Source organism: Nothoprocta perdicaria, unplaced genomic scaffold (assembly GCF_003342845.1).
Source record: "Nothoprocta perdicaria isolate Ctin4 unplaced genomic scaffold, notPer1 scaffold_28, whole genome shotgun sequence".
NCBI lineage: Eukaryota > Metazoa > Chordata > Aves > Tinamiformes > Tinamidae > Nothoprocta > Nothoprocta perdicaria.
The window spans coordinates 932,058-956,430 of record NW_020455510.1 but is presented as its reverse complement, the minus strand read 5'-3'; the positions used below and the strand labels follow the sequence as shown (position 1 = coordinate 956,430).

The 24,373-nt window shown below is 38.8% G+C and overlaps 1 long non-coding RNA gene across 1 annotated transcript in view; it reads left to right on the top strand.

Moving 5' to 3' along the window:
* The window catches only part of LOC112948808, a 78,911-nt gene extending 64,275 nt beyond the window's left edge, over nt 1–14,636 (top strand). The window contains exons 3-4 of the long non-coding RNA XR_003249704.1: nt 10,411–10,506; nt 14,612–14,636. This is a non-coding gene — a long non-coding RNA (uncharacterized LOC112948808). The remainder of the gene's footprint in view (nt 1–10,410; nt 10,507–14,611) is intronic.
* Nucleotides 14,637–24,373: the final 9,737 nt, after the last annotated feature.

Sequence of the window (24,373 nt, the reverse complement as noted above, 5' to 3'; positions counted from 1 at the left end):
GGGGGGGAGGGCAAGAATAGACTTAAGCTTAGTAAAGTAATTCCAAAAATAACTAAAGAGAAATAATGATGAAAAAAAAAGCCTTTGGGTCCACCGTCTGTTTATCCATTCCATATTATACCTTTTCATCACAGTTACTCAAAATGGTACATTTGTATTTCTGTAATGTATGGAATTCATTACATAGTTTTGCAGTGAAATTATCACACATGGCTGGGACATCTGCACTCTGTCATATATCATTCTATTCATTTCTAGTTAATTTAATCCTAATATCTGCCTACATGACAGACAGATGTTCAGCTGTACTGTATCTTCCATAGTTTTCTGCCTTGAAGTAACTTAAAGTCACTGAAAGAAATGACATCTTTCAAACAGACAACTTAGGGGTTTGAGAAGCAGGCATGTGCAGATGTGCGTGTATTAGGATGTGTTTATATGCCATAATCTTTTTTTTAAGAAGCATGTTTTATAAAAAGTGTTTTACAGCTAACTTTAAATAGAAACATTTTTAATTTCACACTTACAGGATTATTTTAAAAATGTACTTTAGTAATATTTTGGCATATTTAGTAATTTTCAGAAATATGCAGTATTAACTTATTAATATGTGAAATTAACTTCCATATCTCTTGCCTTGAACGGGACTGATTTTTCCATCACTACTGAGTCTTTGGGTTGTCATCCTCAAAAATCAACTGGTGGTCAGGCTTTATGATTAGCCCTAATAATGCTGTACTTCAGCTCAGACACTGAATATGCCAACCAGAAGTATATTTCATTGATGTGTTTAACATGTTAACAGGCTTTACAAGCTTAGGCCACTGGTCACTTAACTTGCAGGAGGTACAGACTCTTACTTTCCGTCACTGTCACCACAGTGATTTCCAAGCAGAGCTCTCAGGACTGTCAACGCTGTTCTGCTCTCTGCTAAGAGCACGGGCTCTTGATCGCAAATGCTTTGAGGCTGCCTTGAACACCTACTCCCAGACAGCTTATCTGTCACAAGTCTTCATCCCAACTTTTACCTGGACGCATTAGGTTCCCTGGTTTCGGTAATTTGCTGATTTTAGGCAGCAGAGCACCTAACAGATTGGTAGTACAGTTCTCAAAACTGTATTTAGATCTCCTTTCAGAGGTTACTGTGTTACAAAGTGAAGTGATGCTTGTGACTTGATGGCTTAAGGCCCTAGAACTGTCAGCCAGATCACTTTTTCAACTTCATTCTGTATTACTCATAGCAGTACTTGGCCTCTTCGTGTTCAAATAACCATTTTTGGGGGTAACCAAAAATATTTTAATTGTCTATACTGCAAAAGAGAGGCAATTCTTTTGACATTACACTGCTGTCACAGTGGAATACCACTGTCATTACGTAAGCACACAAGTGACATTTTTAGCATTGAGTAGAAGGCAGTGTGCAACTCAGTATTATGATATTGCCCAGTGTAAGTTAGCATAGTTGGACAATATATGTGCCTCGTTGAAGAACAGGACTGGGAAAGCAGGCGTTCTGTTGGTATTATTATCACGTCTGCTAATACTGGTCCCAGGGTCCCTAATGCTACCCTCTTGAGCTGGCTAACTGCTCTGAATAACCTGGTGGTAAGTTTGTTACCCTATGAATGTTTCAGGCTAGTGGCAGTGTTGGAAGCCATAGGTTGGGTAAAAAAARGGGCAAAACGTACTGTGCAACTTAGACAAAAAGCAGCTAAGTTTTTCTCTTTTTTGAGGGGGTTACTTTCATGTTAACTGTTTTCCAGTACCTTTGAAGAATATATAGGTTTGAACTGTATGCCTGTAAGCTGCCAGATAAGCCACAAGCAAATTATATCCAACTGTTGTGTTGGATAAGAGCAAAAGATTGCATAATGGACACCCAGATAAAAACAAACATGAATTGATTTAGAGTATTAATTACCTAAAAATGGCAACAGCTTTTCAAGTTGTTTGGCTGATGATGTATAGGGTGAAATAATTCATTTAGCTTATGTGCACCTCTGGTATTAAAGGGATTTGGGGAGAAACAGTTCTGAAATTGCTTCTAGCCCTCTGAATGGCTTTCTTCATTATTTTCACACTTTAGCACCATAACATTTGAGTTTAAATAGGCTTCTTTTAGTATTGTAGCCAATTTATAGCTAGAAATAGACTGAATATGCATATCAGACCAGGAAGTGTCTAATGTTTGTAAGCCTCTATTTATGTTTTCAAATGCAATGCTGACTTTTTCTATTTGCTTTATAAGTGAGACAGAGCTACCTTTTACCTTCTGAATCTACCAGCTTCAACAACCAAAAGTAATGGTTGTTGCTCATGACATAACATCATTTCAAAGCTTCATTGAGATGATTAAATCAGCTGATGAGGTGCTTCAAACTAGCAACAATGCAGAGAACCCTAGAGTGGTGTCCACTCCTCTGCAAGTAATGCAGCATTTGATGGTAGTTATTAGATGTTGCTGTCTGTTTTCATACGGTTTCACGAGGAAAGAGCTGGTACATTGCGGCAGATGCATCGGTTCTTGACTGTGAGGCAAGGGGCCTTCACCTCTTCAGCAGTGACTGCAGAAGGTCAGGTGGCGATAGCAGAACTTCAGTACCTGCCTTAGTGAAACTTCTCCCTAGCCAACCATGACACGTTTTCTACAAGGTCAAGACAGGTGTAAGGGGGTGACGCCAAGTCAAGCTCCAGCTCAGAGCAGCCGAGTGTTGGTAATTTGCCTGATATGTGGGAGATTTCAGGTTTCTGATGTGGATTACCATTGGCAGTGGGCCTAACACCCTTGTGAGATCCAAAATGGTAGCATAAGCCCTGGGACCTTTTGTGGGTCTGTAGAATTGTTTACTTAACTATGTTCACATAGGCTATTTTAAAAAAAGAAATGAGAGCTCCTGTCTAAGGCTGCTTAATGGGATTCCCCGAATGGACTCTTGGGGACAGGTGCTCTGTTCCATGACAGCATTTAACAAGGTTGCTCAATTAGAAACATTATGTACTTGAATATGTACCTGAAAATGAAAAGTGAGGTACATCTGCAGTGACAGAGAGCTGGTCAAATTGAGATGCAAAGTGGGAGATGAAATTGTTAGGGAAGTGAATTTACAAGAAGATTAGACAAGCAGGTAACTTCAGAGAGAGACTTCTTACAGTAATAAGCATTCAAGTTGSTTAGATTGGCTGGCTTAACTTAAACTTTGAGCCTAAGCATACCATTAACGTGTTTTTTTCTCCACTAGATGATGAGGTAAACATTAYAAACATTGTATAAATTGCTTTGAAAAAATGGTTTCCTTATTTTGCTGTGTTGGGTGTGTGGTGACAGTGGCATCTATCTTCTGTAATAAAGCAGGGAATGACATGGGCCCAGTCTGGTTATTGAGCAGCTGGCCTTCATAAGCTAGGCTGCAGAAGCAGGCACTCAGTACCAGAGGACAAGGGCTGACAAGGCACAGGTTTGCAAAGCAGCTGCAGTCCTGCCACATGACACTAATACCCAGAAACATGCTAGGGAAGAAGTAGAAGCATCTATCCCCCATGCAAGTTAGTGTTCATGGAGATGACTTTAGGTAGCAGTAAGAAAGTCTGCTGGTGCTGAGTATTTTAACATCTAACTGCCATTCATCTGAGATCCAAGGGAGGTTTCATAGGGCTTAGCCTTGTCAGAATCTACTTAGTGCATTTAAACAGCACATCTTTATGAACAATACTGTTCCACACTCTGGTATTGAGAAACCTTGGGGCTCTAGKGTTTACAGACAACCAGAGTTTTAGAAGAGTTTGGAAGTTGAAAGTGGATATGCAGCCCCTAATGCATTTATAAGTCCATTCCTACAAACATAAAAATGCACCTTGAACAAGTATGTTATTTTAAACAACACCTCAAGGCTGGTGAAGTGAAAATGAGAAGGGCCAACTTTATAAAAGGGAAGTTTATAATGTCTCAGTCCGTGTTTATAGCAATATAACTGACAAATAAATCTGACCTGAAGAAGTTAGAAATTACAGTGGGACAGAGCTCTCACTCAGTGTCCTTAATCTGTTTGCTAAAGCACTGGAACTGTAAAAGAACCAAGTGCCAAAATTTGCTCAGGAAATAACTTGAAAAAAAAAAGTTAACAATTTCATGAAAGCCATAACATTTCTTGTTGGTCATTGTACTTGCTGAGTACAYACTAATGAAAATTTAATATCTAGACACTTCTCATAACGTTTCAGGTTCATGAACCTGAGATATATTTAAAATCTGGGGGGRAAAAAAAGAAGTTGAAAATCTGGAAGTAAGGCAGGATAAAGGATTGTAGTCAGTTAAGTTTCTCGAATGACTTTTCTGAGAAATACACAGAAGATTTGTATAGCAGGAGACTTAGGGTCCACATACAGCAAGCACTTAAAATCCTGCCCTTCAAATGCATAAATTTATGTGCACATATAGTATCACTCAGTCACTCTTCAGTGTGAAGCTACGTGCTCTGCTTGATTTAGTGTAGGTTGCCTGTTCAGGGCTGTTACTGTACACTAAGTTGAAGATGATATACAGCATACTGAATGGATGTGTTCCACTAACTGTGCAAATCCTTAGGTTTTTCTCTCTTTTTTTTTTTAATAGTCATGCCCCAAATAGTAATATCATTCATTATTTAATGCTATTCTAGGTATTACAGGACCAGACCTCTGCCACACGATTCTTTGAAAACTTCATTTACTACACTTAACTATTCACTTCAGCTACCTGCATAGTATGAATGTGCCCGCTGACTGGCTAGACATTTTCTGTGAGCTTGTGAGCCAGGAGGTAGCTCYAAAAAAAAATGCCCTAAAAGTTGATGATTCCATCCTGGTACTAGGCACAGTTTAGGTTTTTGTTGTTATTGTTAGATTTTAATATTTAAGTCATTAGGGAACTCTGAATACATCAATTTGATCCCTCAATACCACGAGGTATTTACTAAATCTATTTTGTTTATACTTGGTGACTAACAGAGTCTGATTCTTTTTTCCTGCCCTTTGAGGGAGCTCATGGTGCAGTGGGCGACATGTCAGCAATAATTAAGAAATATCCTGGTACAAACCCCAAAAGATATGTATTTTTATAAGTAATTCCCCATTGGCGAAGCTTAAAAAATGATGCATGTGTTCTGAAAATGCTTAGGGCTTTCTCTAAATAGATTGTGTTGCTGGGTTTTTTAAGAGTGCGTGACTTGAGGTGCACATTTTGCTTGTAACTCATAAAACCACAACGCAGTTACGTGAGTGAAACAGCGAGAATAATGTGCAGTGAGCTTCAGTGCCTTACAAAGGAGTTACCATTCAGCCAATAACTTGATTCCTAGTGTCACTCAATTGTAATACAATCAGCATAACAGGTTTTTAGGCCAAAAACATAAATATTTCTTTGGCTTTGCACTTCACTGTTTTCTTCCATTTTTTCTTAGGAATGCTCCCCCTGTTGAACTCTATGGATTACATTTCTGGCTCTTTAGCGGTTGGTGTTGCAGTATAATGTGTTCCAAAGTGCCTTAAGCTTTCTGGTGTATGCTCTTCACACTTCAGTTCTGGCTGGAATAATTATACCACTTACCTGTAACAGTAGCTTGTGTATCTCTGATTTTAAAGATGCTTTAATTTTATCAGCTATAACAAGTAAACCTGTTGTGCCTAATTTAAAAAAAAAAAGAACATCAGATGTTAAAAAGGTTAATTCAAACTGAAACAATTTTCAGTGCAGTTCCATCTTCCATTTAGGAGCTAGTGAAAAATAAAGGAGCAAGGCAAGACAAACAGATAAATTATTGTGAAAGCAAAACAGCAAAAAGAAAAAAAGGAGAATAAAGGTTATTAAATTTTGAATAAAGAAAATTCAGTAAATGTGTGAGTACATGGAGACACTTTTTTGTCTGACCATTTTTGCTTCTTCATAGACTAATATCTCTAGCATATATATGTAACTGCGTGTTTGACACAAAGCTGTTAAAAAAAAAATTTACCAGTCCTTAACACTGTAAGTACGCCATTAGTTTAGAAACTCACACTAAAAGAGATACAGTCATTATCCATCACAGTAGATGGGATCTACTTCTCYGGTGGTCCAGCAGGGAGTACAGTTGAACAAATGCTACCTGCTCCTGAAGGAAATCTCCAGTGCCGAAAAGCTCCCAGTGGCGCCACTGCAGTCCGGGGCAAGCAACAGGCCCCTGTAGACGTTCAGGTGAGGTTTTTGCAGTTAATATTGCTTTGAATACTAGCAACATCCTCTGTGAATTTCAAAGTTGTTTAGAAGTGAAAATTTAACCTTGTAACATCATTTTATGAGGTAATAGTTGTTTAAGTAATTCATCAGATTATTACATAAGAAATCTATGGCTAAATTGAAATCAGATCTCTTGTAGTCTGCATGTGAAGACATCATTCACCAAGCTATACTTCTTTTCTGGAAGGACAGTTAATTCATTAATTCATTAATCCACTGAAGTACTTATAATCATTTAAGAAAAGCTCCATATTCTCTCTGCAAATCATAGTGAGTACAATGCAACGATGCATAGCAGCTATTTCAAAATGCTGCTTATGGCACTGCTGTTTGTTATGCATATCAAAGGAAAGCAGGCAGTGCAAAGGTCGAAAGGAGCAGATTGTAGAGAGCAAAACTTGTCCTTCAGGCAGTGAAGGTCAGGACACATAATGGAGTAGTCACACCAACCCTCCTAGGGGACATGCATTTGACACACATTCTGGTGCTATTTTCTGGTCCGTCATGGAGTTATACAAAGCACYGTGCATAGTTAAGAGACTGCCTTTTGCCTAGCTTCCAAAAGAGAGAGAAAAGATGCAGTCACAAAGATCATTATACTTAAATTTCATGTGTGTGATTAAGAGTGGGCCATCTACAAGCACAAGCTCAAATAGCTGAGCAACCCTAACATTGAGGAGTCTTCTTTGACCTYATCCTATTAAACTTAATTATATTTACAAATAATTCTCTGCCCTCCAGCAATGCCGTGTGCCRTTGGTAGAGAACTGTGTGAAGTGTGGCACACTGCTATCACAGGGAAGTGACTGAGAAATACTGGGAACCAGTACATACCAATACTGATGTAGGAACAACTCTGTCATCGATGGAGTCACAGACTCCTTTGATCCATCTGCTGTCTGATTACAGACCTTTCCTTTCTGCGCAGCAGTGGGTAAACTACATCAGGCCGTACAGTGATGTTCAAAAGTAAGAAATTCCACCTCCGGTTCCCCATATCTTGCTCTAGTCTGTTCAAAAGAAAGTTTTTTCAGGTTCCGTTTATCAGGTCCTACCTTATATTTGAACAGATACCCCCGAAGCTGTGTCCGTCCTTTCTCTTGGGCAGGTAACATTTCGGCCATCCTGCAACACTCTTGAAAAAGCCACAGCAAAGCTACTTACACACCCCTTGTAAGGGATTCAAGAAGCTGGCAAGGTTTTCTCCCTCTTTTGCCTTTGCACAATCCTCCAGTCTCATGGCCAAGCATTACAGCTGTCATTTGCACAGCATGCAACTTCACTGTTGAGAGATTTGGCAGGGAATGGTAGCACGTGTGTAATGGTGAGCGCCCATGTGCTCATCCAAATAGCCTTGRCTTGGGCTCAGCGCTCTGAAATAGGTAGTCGTCAGAGTGGATGTCAGTCTGTCTGGGGCTTAAGTAGCCTGCTGAAACGGGGCTCATGTTACGTACCAGCAGTTGTTCTCTGTAGAGCACCCCGGAGGTAACTTCTAGATGAAGTAACTAAGTCTGTGGTTATAGTAATTAGATGGTTTTTGTTTTAATAGCAAGAAAATAGTGTTTGTACATTAAAAACATTGCTTTGGTAGAAAAAGGCATATATTAAAATTAACAGACATCACCAAGCTTGAGAAAGGGTTATTATAAAAATAGAACTGGACTCTAAACCTTAACTTGGAGCCTCTTTTTTTTTTTTTTTTTTCTTTCAAAGAAACTGAGACATGAAAATGGCATTTTTAGCCAGTAACACATACATTTAGATTCCTGGGTTTAGGTTTTGGAAAAAATGCACCTAGTTGTTTTCTCATTACAATACTGCTGGTTTAGTTCACTGATCCATGTTTTTCTTGGAATGTGGCAATACGGAATGTTTTAAATTAGGGGGTTTTAATTTTTACCATTTCAGTGTCTACTAAGTAAGTCCATGATCTAATTCTAAAATTGTGAAGCAGCAAACATACACTTGTAGCCAGCAATACATATATATTTTTACTCCAGAGAAATGATTTTCTGTTCTAAATTTACTGCAGAAAGTTTCAGAGACAAAAGAAAGGCTCATTGCCAAACCCRGATTTGCTTCTTTATAATAATACTTTAGGTCTCTTGAAATATCTTAACTAAATATTGTAAGCTACTGAGAAGTTTCCATCAAGGCTATAATCAGTAATAGCAGTTGCGAAACTTCAGCTGATACAAAATAAGAATCTTCTGCATGCAGTTGTTTAAAATGAAACTGTAGAACAAATGAAGGCATTAGATTGGATGCAAATATTACTCAAATTCAGATTTTTACTCTAATTACAAACAGTTTTTGAAATATGAGYCCTGAATTATATTAAAGCAATATAGGCTATAATCCCTGCTACTGCAGCCCACTGCATATTTTACCACCCACCACAACAATCACTATTGTCTGCTGAATGCACATGCTGTCCAGAATGTGCACTGATGGGCACATGAACAGTGATGAAAGAACCTCGAGGTTTGGATTTGAGGTTTGGTTCAAATAAGAAACTTAATGTTGGAATTATAATTTAATACTTATTGGAAGCCCTGGAAGGTTATCCATATGATTCTTTCGCTTGAAGTCATAAYGGTTTACTATGTGATTGAGACATTGAGCTGGGTTCAGCTCCCAGGTCCGCTATGCAGTTGAGCAAGTTACTTCATCTTTTGAGAGATCCCTAATCCTAAACTAAGGAGTAATACCACATTGTTTCACTGTCCTTTGTCTTATTCTATGTCTATATTGCAGAATGTTTGAGCAGGAACTGTCTCTTTCTCTATGTAGAAGCAGTGTACAGAATTTGACTCCCAGTCTCAGCAGACTCTTTCAGGTATCACTGTAAATACTATTAGCCATCCCTAATAGCTGCTGCTTTTCAGAATGAAAAAAAATGCCCCACTCCTCATCCTTTTTTTTTTTCTTTTTTTCCCCCTCAGTAGTTTTGGATTGTACAGCTTGCTGTCTTTCCAGAAGGCAAGAAACTAAAATTTGAATTTCCAGTATAACTCTTTAGGAAGACTTCTGACAAATAAACTTTGCTTAGTGCAGACTGCAAACGGTGTGTTAAATGCTTGCCTGGTTGTTTCAGAGCCCACGCACCAGGACTCCCCCTGTCTGCCTTTACAGGTGAGCCAGAACAACCCGGAGAGTTTTGTGGGTTTATTTCCTTTGAAAGAGCTGGTTACACTGAAAAGAAAACTTAAGATCAATTACGGTTTGATTTAAGTGTTCTTTGATTGCCATTGGTAGTGGTTTTAGAGAGCAGGAACCAGAACTACCGTTTTAGAAACAGTTTATCTGGGCAGAGAAAAATATTTGCTGGCTGTGAAGTAGGGACATTGTTTCCCCGTGTTTTAGAAGCCTTTAGTCAAAACGGATTCTTATTGTTATGAAAAAAGGAAATTATTCCCCATCTAGTCTTTTAGAAAACAGTGAATTAGGTATTGTCTTGGAGACCAAAGACTTGCACATACCAGACTCCACCGAGTATGTCTTTGAGTTGCCCCTCCTGCTCATCTCTTACCAATTTTCCTCAAGTAAGAGTTAGTGGTAGTTTACTTGGAGACCTCCAGTCACTTCTAGTTATGGAATAAGTTCTGAGCACTTGCATAGAAGATAGGTCTTGTGTAGGTAATATGATGTGATTTTCTTCAGAACTGGCCTTGGTGCACTTACTTTCAGGGTGATGGGAAGTAAATTAATTTTATGGATAACATATCTTATATTTATTTTCATCTAGTAAGGACCAAGCAAATCATCAACATTCAGTTGGGCTGAGAGCCCAACTGTGGGTAAGAGACTGAAGTGTCATCTACAGCTATGGTTACCTTATTTTGAAATACAGAATATGATAGATGAGAAGTTCTGCCCTTGGAAAGCCCATGCAAAAACCTTCTCAACAAGAAAAGTTCTCATATAGAAAATCCTCATTAGTTATTTTTCCTCTCCAAGCACCTCTATGCGGTCACCTGTCCCTCTCTTTGCTGCTTCAACAGTGTTGTATTTGTAGACAGAGAAAGATAAGATATAAGAGTTTAGTTTGGTTTTGACATAGAGTAAGACTATAGTCTTACTTAGATCGTTAGGAACAACTAAAGTCTGATAGGTTATAAGTTCTGTGAGTTAAATCTGCCTGCTTTCTCTGTTTATAGGACTGCTGTTACTTTGCGCTGCTTTGATTGGATTTGTTACTAGTAAGACTTCTGTTGCATGACTGATGTGTGGAACTTGGAAAATGAAATGAACAGGTAGGATAGTTCGGTCCTTTATACTGCAATACCTAGTCAGCTCGGGCAATGAGGAACAGCTGCAGAATAGGCACAATTTAAAAAAAAAAAAGACAATAAAATGTCACATTGCTATAGTATTAACTGATATTTTCATGTGTGCATACACTGGAAATTGTGCCAAAATACTCCCTTCTGTGAACATTAAGTCTTCCAAAAACTTTTAAATATCTGAGTGTAAGCTAATTTTCACTGATGTTCTGTTTTGGGAGACAAGGTTTTTCAGCACACACACCAAAATGCCCCACTTGGAAGAAAATAGAAATGAAAATGAAATGAAAACTGAAAACAACTATTCACATTTTATTTTTAATAGCGCTTACAGTAGTTGATGGTTTTCCTCCACAAAATGAGTTATTCTTTCTTTTATAAGCCTATTCCCAAAAGGGCACTACACAGATATTCATGTTCAGTATTATATTTTCCTTAGACCACTTCTTACATATCCCTACTTCTGTCAGAAATGCCATTTGCAAATAGGATGGGAAGGATTTTTAAAGAACAATGTGAAACTAACACCCACACTCAGACTCACAGTTTGCATTCTTATAATTTATTGTTGTATCAAATAAATGTGTCTTTCATAAAGGCACTGCTCTTTCTTTATGAAGCAAAGAAGCGTGGAAATTTTTTTAACCAAACACTTCTCAGTGTTCCTTTCCTGTGGTAGCACTAGTAGTTACTTGAATGGTCATTTTCAGTGAGGCTTCATCACTGCTGAGGCTTGCTCTCAGTACAGTGCATGGAAAGGGACTTCCAGCTCTGAACTGGGTGCCACGTAGAGAGGCTTCTCCGCCCGAGCTGTGAAGTGCAGCTCAGTAAATGTCTTGCTGTCTGGACACTGATTAGATTGCAGTACTGGTAAAGTTGAAAAATCCCATTACTAAATGAGAGCCTTCATTGCAGTTTCAATCCATAAGCAGTGATAGCCATAAAGTGGAGGAAAGAGTGATAGTACTGTGGAAAACATGGTAGAGATCTTTTCACTGATAAATACACAGTTTCAGAAGTCTAAGAATGCGCACTCRTGTGTGCTTAGTTTTTCCTGCTCGACGCTAGTGTGGCAGCTGAAGGATGTCACACGTGAGCCTGCGTGCCAGAGGTGAGCCGCCTAATTCTGATACTAAGCTCAGTTCCACTGATGGCGAGGTAACATAGGCACAGGGAGGACAGGAAATTTGCTATGCCCTGAATAACGAGCCAAAGAAAACATGAAATTCGGACTTTGCTGCTCACTGGTTTAGGGCACTTTGCCTGGGATGTGCAAAAACACTACCAGATTCCAGTTCTTCTTCAATTTAATAAATAATTCTGCAAAATTGAATGGAAGACTTGTCTTGGCAGGTGAGGAAAGGGTTTCCTCACTGCATTTCTGAGAAACTGATACTCCTAAGTACGCAGCTTCAGATGAAACAAAACAGAGCTGGGAGCTTTTCTTTCTGAGGGTTGAGACTGCAGGCATGGCTCTTCTTGAGCATTTTACAGTTGTCTGGACCGTTTCTGCACCTCTCCTTCCTTAATTGAATTAGCATAATGCCATTTTAAATTAATGTTCCTTGGTATTTAATTAAGCCCTTGCACTGTATCCTAAACTTCATGTTTGTGCTTAGCTTGGTACTGCTGTAATGATAGAAAGTCTACTACCCAGCAAAGTACTTAAAAGAATTATGTTAAGATATAAAAAAGTCACAATCCTAAATTTAATTTGTGATTCTCCCTGTGAATATTTTCTTTGATCTGGACATGTCAGTTAGTATTTGGCACTTGCATATATGTTAAAGTACAGTGTAGCTAACCCAAATACTTTTTCAGTGTCTGCTGTGCTAAACAATGCAGATGCACACAAAAAAATAGTTCACCTCTAAACAAACTTCCCATATGTATGTAGAAGGAAGATGATGCGAGTGCCTGTACTGCCTATGTCATAGTTAAATTTGCTGGGAAAAAAAAACCCCAAAACCTAGCTCCTTTTTTCTTACTGGAGTTATGCACCTAAGTCACTATAGAATCACAGCATTTTTTAAATATTTCTTAATTAGCAGTGTGGCTGACATACCGCTGTTTCCTTTTTCAGATTTCAGTGGCAAATAATTCACACGCAGTACATGTGTGTTTAATGTTTTATATTGTAATTACAATTGAGGCTATAGCGTTGAGATAACTTCATTAGTTAAATGTATCAGTATAACATGCACACACACGAAATTCACTTACAGTACTGTCTTTGTATTACTCTAGTTTTATTTCTAAAATGTAAGTAGTGCAAAGGAGGAAGCTGTGTTAACATGTACTCACCAGATTGTTTTTGGTCTCAAGAATTTCACATTTTGAAGGGTCATCTTGGACTGCAGCTTGTGGTTTTTCCTACAAGGCCTGGGGTCCATTTTTCCAAGGCTGAGGTTCTTGTGCTAGAGACAGACACAGCAGGGAGGTGTGGGCTAAGAAGCAGCTCTCTTTCTGCTGCTGCTGCTCCAGGGATGATCTGCCTCTTCCCTCACCTCCTGAGAGGCCCTACAAACCCTGCTGCGGAAGGGAGCATTCCCTTGAGCAGCAAGTGCTCTCCCTATCTGGTGCTGGTTCTTTGGTACCTGGAATGACAGGAAGGAGCAGGCACTTGAGCAGCTGATGATATGTGCACAGCTGGACTCAGTTTTTAAGGCTATTTCTGCTTTATAGCCACTGATAGGGCTCAGTAGCCAATTTAATTCACACTAAGAATAGTATGTTTTTTTAGGGAAGGTGGGTTACAGGTTTATGGCGCCCTATGTCTTGTGACAGATGCAAAATGGTCTTTCTTTTCTCCTGCCTTCTAAGTCAGTTTAAGTCCAGCTCTGACTCCCTTATCAAAAGTCATAAAAGAAGAACCATGGTAAGAACTGTTTTATACTGGTATCAAACAAGTAATTCGTTAATTCATTCTTCTCTCATAAGAGAGAAGCCTCTCCTTCTTTGCCAGGCTTCTCATTATGACCTTCTCCACTTGTCTTATAGTAACATTTCTGTGACAGGAAATAAATAGCATTGGCTTTTCACAGAAGGTTACATTAGAGCTCTGCATGAGGAGCTCAGGCTCCTATTCTCCCCGCTAACCATCAAATATCTGAGTTATTTAAAAATTAAAATTTTTTAAAGTCTTTGCTAAGCTGAGAACTTTTCCCAGTAAGTTTGCAGCTGGAGCTAATTTTTACAGCCAAGTTACCAAACAAATTGAAAATATCAGGGGTTTGTAACAGAAAAGCTGATACCACCTAAAGTATAATGGAGCAGGCGTGCTGCTGTAATAATTCTTTTAAGCATGTTGAAACTAAGCAGTGTTAATTATTAATCAAAAGCAAAGTACCCATTTTAAACATTTTTTCAGGGAGATATGCTCATTTAATTTCCTGCAACTGTGTATTACTTTATTAGCAGCAACTGCCATTCAAAGCCAGCAGGCTTGTGAGGACACAGGCCTCTGCCTTCCGTTGTGTCGTTTCCGTCTTTGCCCGCCCCAACACAGTGTATTTACACAAGCTGCTGTGGGTTTTTTGCACTGCGGATAGTTCAGAAAATGAGCACCCCTGCCAGTACCATGTAGTACCATGCAAAGAACACCTAAGCACTGTTGCAAAGGTTACCCAAGAAATACATAATGGGCCAAAATCACACACCGTTTTTTTCAAACCCATGGATACCATTCAGCGTACTCTAAAGGCTGTTTTCTGCCAGAGTGTTACTACTCTTTAGCTTTTTTTTTTTTTTTTTTTGTGAAATATAGACAGCAATTGAAATTTATTTTGTATCTTGTCTACCTTTTCCTGAAGGAGTTGGGGAAAATCTTTTTGAAAAGGATAAGATAAAGAAGAGTGGTGAAAAAAAGCCCATTCATGGAATGAAAACTCTCATCAATAAAAGCTAACAATGGGCTTTAAAATCATACGCAGTCAGACGAAGGTTCTACAATGTATATTTAAAATGGTCTTATTTCAGTGTTCATCTGTGATCTTGATCATCAGTCTGGATATACTATTTTCTGTTCTTGCTACAACCGTAAGGTTGCTGTGAATTAATTGTATGCTTCTTTCAGGCCTCATTACAGTCTTTGACACAAGAATGACTTTTCACAGAAGTGAGTGCCAGGATGTTCTGGTACTCATTGAATATTCTCATTAATCCATTCTTAGGACAAAGACTAATGATAAAGAGTAAGTACAGATATTAATTATTTTATTTCTCATGGCAATCCTGGGGATGTAATRAGAATGGAATGATCACCCCTTTTTGGTTCTTACAGTAAGGTTTTTTTTACTGTAGAAAAATATTCAAAATTAATTTATTCTTGTAATTAAACTGCAATAAGACCAGAAGCTTAAAACACATCACATTAATTCATTCTGGTGCCAATTTTAAGGACCCAAACCTGTAAGTGCCAATTAGAGTGCACACAGCAGAGGATATAGGTCAGTGCAGAACAGAGCATCAGTTTTTTTTTTTTTTTTTTTTTGAAAATTATACATAGAAAATAAATAAAGAACAGCACAGCCCCAAGATAGTAACAAGAGGTAGTAACATTACATATTGTCTGTGTGTCAGCATTTCTGTTCATTTCCAATAGATCTCCAGCATGGGTAGTTGAGTGTTCTTTACAGTTATAAATGTCTTTCATAAATGTCCATATGGATGGATGAATCTCTCGAATGTTTGTAACAAGTCAGTGGATAGTTAGATTGTATCTAACCACACAATCAGTCTGGTTTTAAAAGACAGCTAATGCTATCACTGTTATTTTTGAGGCCTTAGCAGAGAATGAAATCCATAGAGCTTTCATGACAGATCCATTGTTGAGAAAAAAAGTGCTGGACACAGGACTAACTCCCTCACATAAATTTGGCATGACAATAAGGAAATAAAGGCTGCTCAAGTTGTTCAAAAGAGTACTAGCTCCTGGACACTCAACGATTTCCTCTGCTGGTCTTTCATTCATTTCAACTCCATGAATTTCTCTTAAGAATTAAGTTAAGAGGGCAAATTCTGATTTTCTCTTGTGTTCCATTGAAAAGCCATAATTATTTAAGCAGGAGGCTGGGAAGAGATGTAATCACAGAATTTCAAGTTCAGCAACATCTTCATCACAATTAAAACTTAAGGTTTTGGGGTTTTTTTTAATCGACGTAGGAAACAAAATGATAATGCATGGCCCATAACAGCCCAAACATCAGTTTGTACAAGCTAGGTATTTGCAGTGAGTACACTGAAGAAAGTTACACCTTGCAGCCAGAAAAGAGGTGGAGATTCATGAAATATTTTGTACAGCCCAATCTCCTAACTTAGTCCCCATGCTAGAATTTTCCCCAATATCTAAATAGTTTGAGCACCGAATTTCTTTTYCTGATGTTATTTCATTGATTACTGTTTGAAATGCCTTTCCTGGTATTATACCGTGTCTTTTCACATAATCTATAGCTAGTGAAAAACCCCATGGGATGGCATGAAGTAGCGTGCTTTCCCACAGGTCTGCAGCACTAGCTGGAGGCCGCSAGAGCACGGGAAAATGCGCCTTCGGGAGCTGGCAGAGAATTCACTGGGACAGGTAAAAGCTAACATTTTGCAACAGTAGATGCCAAAGACTATGAGAAACTTTTTTGTTTATAAGTAGTGTTTTAAATAAAAATTTCAAACTAGAAATTAAATTTTAAACAACGTAAGTGCCTCAGAGAACTAGGCTTTAAAGCAGTCCCTTAATGGGACTCCAGCATTGCTTTTATTTTTTAATGTGAACAAGAGAAAGGATTTGTCATTAAACTTTAAAAATAATCAAAGTAAGAATCCTTTTTGTTTTTGTGGGCAAATGGGCTGGCAGCGTTACCAAGAGCAATTGTTTTCACTTAGCCGGTGCCCATTGGTGGGGAGAACTTCCTTATGTGTAACAGGAGTGAGATCAAAATCTGAATTTAAGTTTGTCTTGGCTCTCCTGAAGTCTCTACTTTTTCAATCACTTATGCAGAACTTCATCTCTGAATTACCTGCTCTTTAACAGTAATGTCTTAACCACTGGTTTGTATATTGGTTGTTATGGACTCACTGCTTTTAAAATACAAAATAAAAACATGGCATGGAAGACCAACACTTGCTGTCATTCCTAGGCTTTCCTGAGAAGTTTAATAGTATAAGTAATGCTTTTTTTACACTAGGCAGTTACCCAGTTCAGTACAAACCTAGATAAAGTCTAAAGTGGCCATGTTCCTGTTCTGCTAGCCAAGCATCAAACTTCTGTACTCTGCAGAAGGCTGTGCAGAGAAGGGAAGATGTTACCCACTTGTTGCCTGCCGCCTTTTCAGCTTCCCTGGGTAGTGCAGTCACTGTACTATGTGAAACAGAACAGCACAGAAACAGAAGGCAAGGCAGTTCCCGCATTGAGGGAACAATGTCCATTCAGAGAGGAGGAAGCAAAGCCAGTCTGAGACCTGCAGGAGCAATCCTTAATGGTGAAGGCCCTAAATGTCAACATCAAAAGCTGGTCATAGAGGAGGGTGTATTTTAAACCAGGTTTAGGCCCTTCCGCTACCTATACGACAGTTATGAGAACAAAATGAAGATAAACGTGTTAGCAGTGCTTGATCTGTACAGGACTTAATATATGCTGATCAGCATCCGTATTTCCAACAGCAAAATCCTGCCTTTCTGGTCACCATTGGTGGACCTGTTCTCACAATATTGCTGCTTAGTGAAGTTGTTCTGAAGCTGAATCTGTGAGTGAATGCACTGTGGTGTACCCAGTGCATAGTTCTCATAAATTTAGCACACAGGAATTTATTTCAGCAGCTACAGCTTTCAGTAGTTCATCAGTTTTGTTTTGCAGGAGTGTAATTTACCTTTCAGGCACCAAATGCTTACAGTACAGGACTTGTACTGAAACAAAACTAGTACTGTAGCAGCAGTGGGGGGAAAACTATATTTATTCCAAATTTTTTTCAAGTATTTCAGTGAGGATAGATACTGCTGAATGCTTCTAGAGCAATATTAACATTTGAGTTACACAAAGTTTCAGTAATACAGTTCTAATTATATAATACAATGATGCCTTCTCCATTGTTACTCTCTTGAAATAGAGAAAAGGAAAGGCTTGAAATGATTTAATACTGTCGGATTTTTAGGTCTCATGGAAAAAAAAATAGTGGCCTAAAATTAAATAAATCATTAAACCTCAGAGATAGTATTATCTGTTAGAAATAGCTATAAATTAGTCCTTTCAGTTCTTAAAAGTGAAGAGATTTGTGATTTTGTTTGGTTTATCAGCTAACTTCCAGGAGGAAGAAAATAGTTCATTACTGGAAATTGTACCTTTCATAAGCATAGAGAATTTGGCCAGGTTTCCTCTCTGTGTATTAGCTTCTTTATACAATATGGACCAGCCTGGGTTTGTTGAAATTAGTGAAATTTTTGACATTGATTTCAGGATGAATAGCCAGTGCTATTCATCTAAGCAGAGAAAACGAAGGAAAAGGCAGTCTACCTCTTACACACAGTACTGTTTAGATCAAATGCTGTGTGCTTCAGGGGTGCATTTCCTGATGTTCTCTTCATGCCTGCTACATTTCTGTTCACAATAACTGGCTTCTTCAATAGGCAATTTTACAAACACACTTGTGTGTTAGAGAGGAAATCTAATACTAACCATGGAATGCTGTCAATAATTGAGTAAATCAAAGAACTTTTTATGGAATTTTATAAAAAAGAAATCTATTCAGGTAAGCTGACAAGTCCAAATAGGAATAGGAAACCCTAACTAAGGGCGTATGTTATCAATCATGACCTGCTACCCCTGCTGGGATTGGGAGAGAATTTCCAGCACAAAATGAATTCAAACCAGTTCACAGGGCTTCTTAAAGTAAAGCTAAAAAGGGAAGCCAAAATGTTGACAGCTTTATTGAAGCATATAACTCAAAATAAGCACCAGTGTATTTTTAAAGACTTCAGGACTTCTTCTAATATGAATCTGATTCCATTTAAGATAGCATCAAACTGTCCTAAATAATACTACTTCATAGTAAAATGGGGTACATGTTGATACTTTCATCAGAATGAGCTATTTTGTTGACTGGGCTAAAAGTTTTTCTTAGTAAGTACTCCACCAATACATGCCAGGTTTCAATAGTGTTTCATCCATATTGCAGTGAGCCATGATATTACAGTGCTCACGGTCATCTAAGAACCTACGTAATTATGAAAAGGCAGCGTTATGTCTTGTATAAAACAGTACAGCTTACAGTGTTATGCTTCTCTGATTCTGTGTACACCCCATTCTATGAAAACTGATTTTTTCCCAAATAAATACAACTGTAAAGACTGAATACAACAGAGATACTTACGATTACTTTCTTTCCATGGTGTGCCATATGTGTGTGGTATATGTACATATATATTTATACACACACACACTTGCATCCCTCCCCCACACACACATATGTAAAGGTCTTTTCATCTTTCACTATAAGTCTCAAATATTTGGTAGAGCCCTAAGAAGCATTTCTGTGGCCGTGCAAGGACAAAGTCACTGTTGTACGGCCTTTCTGCTGTATCCATCTGTGGTTGAGGGGTGGAGGAGAGGCCCTGGAGCTGTGGCTCTGCATAGTCCCTCTTATGTCTGTTTCTTTTGTGTTCAACTTGCCAGAAATTTAATTTTAAAATGTGCTTCAATCACCATCCATCTCTATCAAGCAAGTGTCATGACAGTACATTTACATTACAGTTAATTAATTTCAAGCACATAGTAGTAATACAGTGAAATACAAAATATATGAAAGATGCTTTATTGCCACAACAATGTGACAAGTTAATGTAATTCTTATTTCATCATGGAAAGTTAAGAATATCTGCTGTCCCACCTGTATGGAACAGATCACATTCTAAAATCTGGATTTATTGCCAAAATTTAGTATCCTAGCATCCTGTTCAGTAAGGAGGAGTGATTCTCCCTTCCGCATTACTGCTTTTAGAGTATTACAATGTAGTGAGTCCTCAGAATACTACTGGAGTGAAAGGAAAGTCATTTCTTAATAAACACGAAAGTATAAAGTATCTCAACTAGGTTATTTTATTAGAGGTCCCCAGAGATACAGTGGATTATTTTAGCTCCACTAAAGGGCAAAAGCTTTTTCATAAAATGCCATACTACTAATGAGGCAAAGCAGAGGTCCAGGCTGAGTCGTGTTTTCCTCTTCCAGTGTGACACAAACAACAGAATTGCACATTACATAAAACCTTTATTACATAAAATTCTTAAAGACTAAGGCCTTAAAGGAATTTTTATTTCATGTTTATAAAAATTAAGTTGACTTTGAAAACTCACTGCCATTGTACAAGGTTAGTTACATTTCTGCTTAAAAGTAAATTATGTTTCTGTATGCAGTTGCAATATGGGGGAGGGTTTAAAAAATGGCAAGTAAATCCTAGTGCACTCAGAAGTAGAAATTATTATCCATTTATCTGTAATGATTAACAGTTAAAATGCACTCTCTGACATTTCCTGTGTCTTGGGATGAACAGAAGCTTTTGTTTTCCTGAAATAAAAAGCCACTTTTTTTTCTTTTTGCTTTTTAGAGTAAACGCCTGAAAAAGAGGCCACATCCTTCCCGTGGCACAAAGCCAGAGAAATTTAAAATACACCCATCACATACACTGTTAAAGAGTACTAAGTTAAATCTATAAGCCTTGTTTACAAGTCATTAACACAAATGTAGATTAAAAGATACAAAAATTATACTTTCCGGGAATGTAGTAACTTACATGGGGAGCTGTAAAGCAAGATGAATAACAAGTAGCAGGGGTGGCTGCGTACAGGCTTTAAATCCCACCTTAAGAAAACATGGACCTGAAAAGATGGAACTACCAATATCTTCAGCTTGCAGAGTAGCAGGCACCTCTTTCAATCACAGTCTAACTTGGCTGATTGGAAAGAAAGCATTTTTGCTTGGTTTATATTAAACCAAAACAACACGGCAAACTCAGAAATGGGCTAGATGCCCTGGGATGGGGGCAAGCATCCATAAGAAAGACAAAAATTCCAGTCACAAACAGGCTTCAGAAAAGCCTGTTTGCCTAACCAGTATTGTGAAGATCTTGGCACAAGTCAGGAGGAGAGGACGGGTTTGATTTGGTTTAGTTTTTTTCCCCTTTTTTTCTGTGGAAACTTTTTTTTTTTTTTTTTTTTTTTTTTTTTTGTTCAGGCTTCACACTTTTCCTGGGGCCCCTGGGCTCCTCTCCAGGCCAAGATACTTCACAATTGACTTTGATTTTCTGAGGTAAGTGATCTGTCGCTTTCCAAGCGGCTCTAGGAGGGGTCAAGAGCGAGGTGGCGCGGCATGGCCTCGCTGCGGCTCCTGCCTCCCTGACATTGTACACGCTAATGCAATGTGAAGTAGCACGTCTAAATAGCCTGTCAAACTTTTTTGATGTTAGCAAACCCACAGATGGGATTCATTTCCACACTGTTCAAAAAACGTAAACGATACAAGGACATTAAAGAGCATTAAACTACTTGATGACATTTTGGTCACATTAATGAAAAGTGGCGTTTATAAACTACCAGGAAAAAATGGGGGTGGGGAGAATAGAAGAGAAAGGGACAGAAAAGGAGAAGTGAGCAAGGGAAGAGGAATCAAAATCAATCAAAACAAAACAGAATACAAAAACAGAGAGACCTGAACAGCCTCTGGACACTATCAAAGAAATTAGGGACCTTCAGAATGAAATAAAGGCTGGAGTGAACTCTTCCTGTGCACTAATGCCTGGTAAAGGCCGCCCTGGGCAAGGGTCCGTGGGGGAGCAGTGCAAGTGTCTGTCCCAGGCTACATGGGCAACTGCTCGCTCAGAGAGCATAGGATAGAACGTTTCCACATAGGCAGCCCATCAGCACCCGTGATCCAAATGATCCTGGATGTAGGAAAGGCTATAGAAATCCAGCTCACGACCTTAGCTTCCCCCAGCTGAGGCCTGACCTGACACTGAGTGACTTAGATGAAAGACGTACAGCAGGCTCCAGGAGCCTGAGGTCCCACCACAGACTGCAGCCAGAGGGGCCCCCTCCTGGTGTGCAGACAGGGAAGGAGAGCTAAGGGCAAGTGAGCAGCAGGCGACCCTGAGCTCTGGGATGCGCTCCTGCGGCCTGCTGGCGTGCTCCAATAAGGAGCAGGGATCAGCGGTGGCCCCAGAGTGCCGGTCTTGCTGAGCAGGAGGGCAGGCAGCAGACACGCTGCTCTGGCTGCACCACTGCCACTAGAAGCCGCCAACTCTTTTTCTTCAAGCATTTATGGTTAAATTAATTGTTAATGACAAAGGCAACCTTCACTCAGTGTTTGCCTGCCCATATTTGGATCCTTTACAGGGCCCCCCTTTYCTGCCCTCTCTTCCCCCTCGCCATCTTCTCCTTTCTCTGATGGGAAATGCAACCCGAGATGTGCGAAAAAACAGTGTGCATATTGTCGTTTAATTGGCCCCTTGCTCGGGCGCATCGGGCCTCAGCGCGTGTGCTGTAGGGTGTCTGCTCCACAACAGGAAAGAATAAACCCAGACTCAAATCATAGGAAATTCATCAAATATGCTTCTTAGAGTTCTGTCTTTCAAGGTCTGTTTCCCTGCCATATGATCTCTATAAACCAAATTACTGCTGGCCTGAGTACAAGACTGGAGGCGCCTGGGGCTAACATATAATGAATGCCAAATGCATGTGACAATAGACTGATCATAGAGAAGAATTGAAAAATTTTTAAGTAGTTCTTTTATTTCATTTATAGAAAAAACAAACTGACTACACTTACTGCGTTTTAGGAGGAGTGAATCATTTCCCTGCAGTTCCAGATCCATGTAACAAGTCTCTTCCACCAACCCCACTAAACTGCTAGGATAGAAGACACTTTGGAATAAGGCTGAATACAGTAAAAACTAGAAATAATTTTTATAAGTGTCATTTTAGGTTGGAGGAATATACACCTCATTGAATTAGTTTCATTTTTCCTTTTACAAGCCATTGTAAAAAGATTCTGCCCTTATTACCTTAAAATGCAACAAGAGAGTAAATTCCTTCTGCTGGAACGTGTCATCTCAGAACTGCTGCATTCTAGCTGCCTAAAAGGCTAGATTAATGTAAGGTGAATTATTTGCATTAACTTGCGAAGTCAACAGACCAGAATTTTTTATTCCTATGTTGCCATTTACTCTAAATAAACTAACAACTTGAAGTGTTGCTACTGCAGGATCACAGGAAATATGAAATCTCCAGGAGAAAAAAAATTACACTCTCTACTACATACAGAGGGTAATTAATATTGCTTTTTAGGTTTCAAAAAATACTGCACTTAGAACTGCAAGTCAACTAACAGACCGTCTATAACCTGTAAATGCTTCCATATTCACAGACATCAGCAGTCTTAGAGTTACAGAAAAGTAATAATACATACATATTAATGCATCGCATTTTGTCCTTTGGGGAGTATATTTTTTAAAAGGGCCAAGGCAGCAATAATAGTTCCTCTAAAAACTCTAAATACCATAATTGTTTTGTATGAATTACAGTGCTCRTATTAATTAATGATGAATGTTTTGTATATGGAAGGATTTAATGAACATAGGCAAAGAAAAATATTGTCAAGTTGACGTTTATTTTAAAAATGTTGCTGTTTGAAGGTTTGGAACTGGTTAAATACAAGATTATTTTAACCACATTTCAATGAAGAACGTGAAATATGGCCCATGAGGTCATGCAATTCAGCAAAATATTGCTTTCATTCTCCCCCCCTTTTTTTAAGTTAAATAGAAACAAAAGCAAAATTGCCAGAATACCTCTTTAGTCATGTTTTAATCAAACTGTCTGTAGCTAATAAAGTTGCATCTCCAGGGTGCCCCAAAGAAAGCATCCAAAGAGGAATCAACCTGCAGTCCCAGTGCAGCTCTTGAGAGCAGCAACCGTGTTGGGCATGCCAGAAACACCCACAAACACTTGGGTCTCAGTCCTTATGCTGACATGCTGTTGTACAGGGTGCGAAGGAGATGAGAGATGCCTCAAAAAGAGCTGTCCTGATCCACCACCACAGAACAGCTGAAGCAGTGCTGCAATTTGGAAATCTGACTCTCATCCGAGTGCATTACACAGCACAAGGAAGAGTGTGCCATTTCTTGGGTCCTGGGCCTGTCCACACTGCTGTCGGGAGGAGATTGAGTGAAAATCAGTCCAAAACAGCTCTACTGATGTTAGCCAGAATTAAAGGATGTGAGACAGGGATCAATGCAAGACTTAGTTTCTGTAGAAGCTATTTAAAACCACAGTGAAAAATATTTGCTTGGGTCTGTGAGCAAGGGGAAGCTTTTTCAAGTAACCATACAACAAAGTTGTGCCTTCTCTGTTTTCCAGTTGAGTAAGTATAGAATTCAGTTTCAGGTACTTATTCCCACCCAGAGAATTTCTTTAACGTGGTCAGAGAAATAGGAACCCGCAAGATAATCCACTTGTATAGAAATTTGTCAAATGGGTGGTTCTGAAATTCTTGTTCCTGATTTCATAACATAGATACTGTACTGTGCATAAATAGGTATGATGTACAGGGTGCTAAAATACACCTCATCACTCACTTTGGACTATCATGACAACCACTGCATGAATCACATTTTTCATATGTTCCACATAGCTATTTATATAGAAAAACTTAAATACAACAGATTATTCTAAAACAATTCAAAACAAAGCACAGAGTGACTACCTTTTTTTTCAGATGTTACAAGACAGCAAATGACTTTTGATGGAGAGTTGTAGTATCTCACAAAACTGGTTGCATAGTGTTACAGCAGCTTTGCTTCC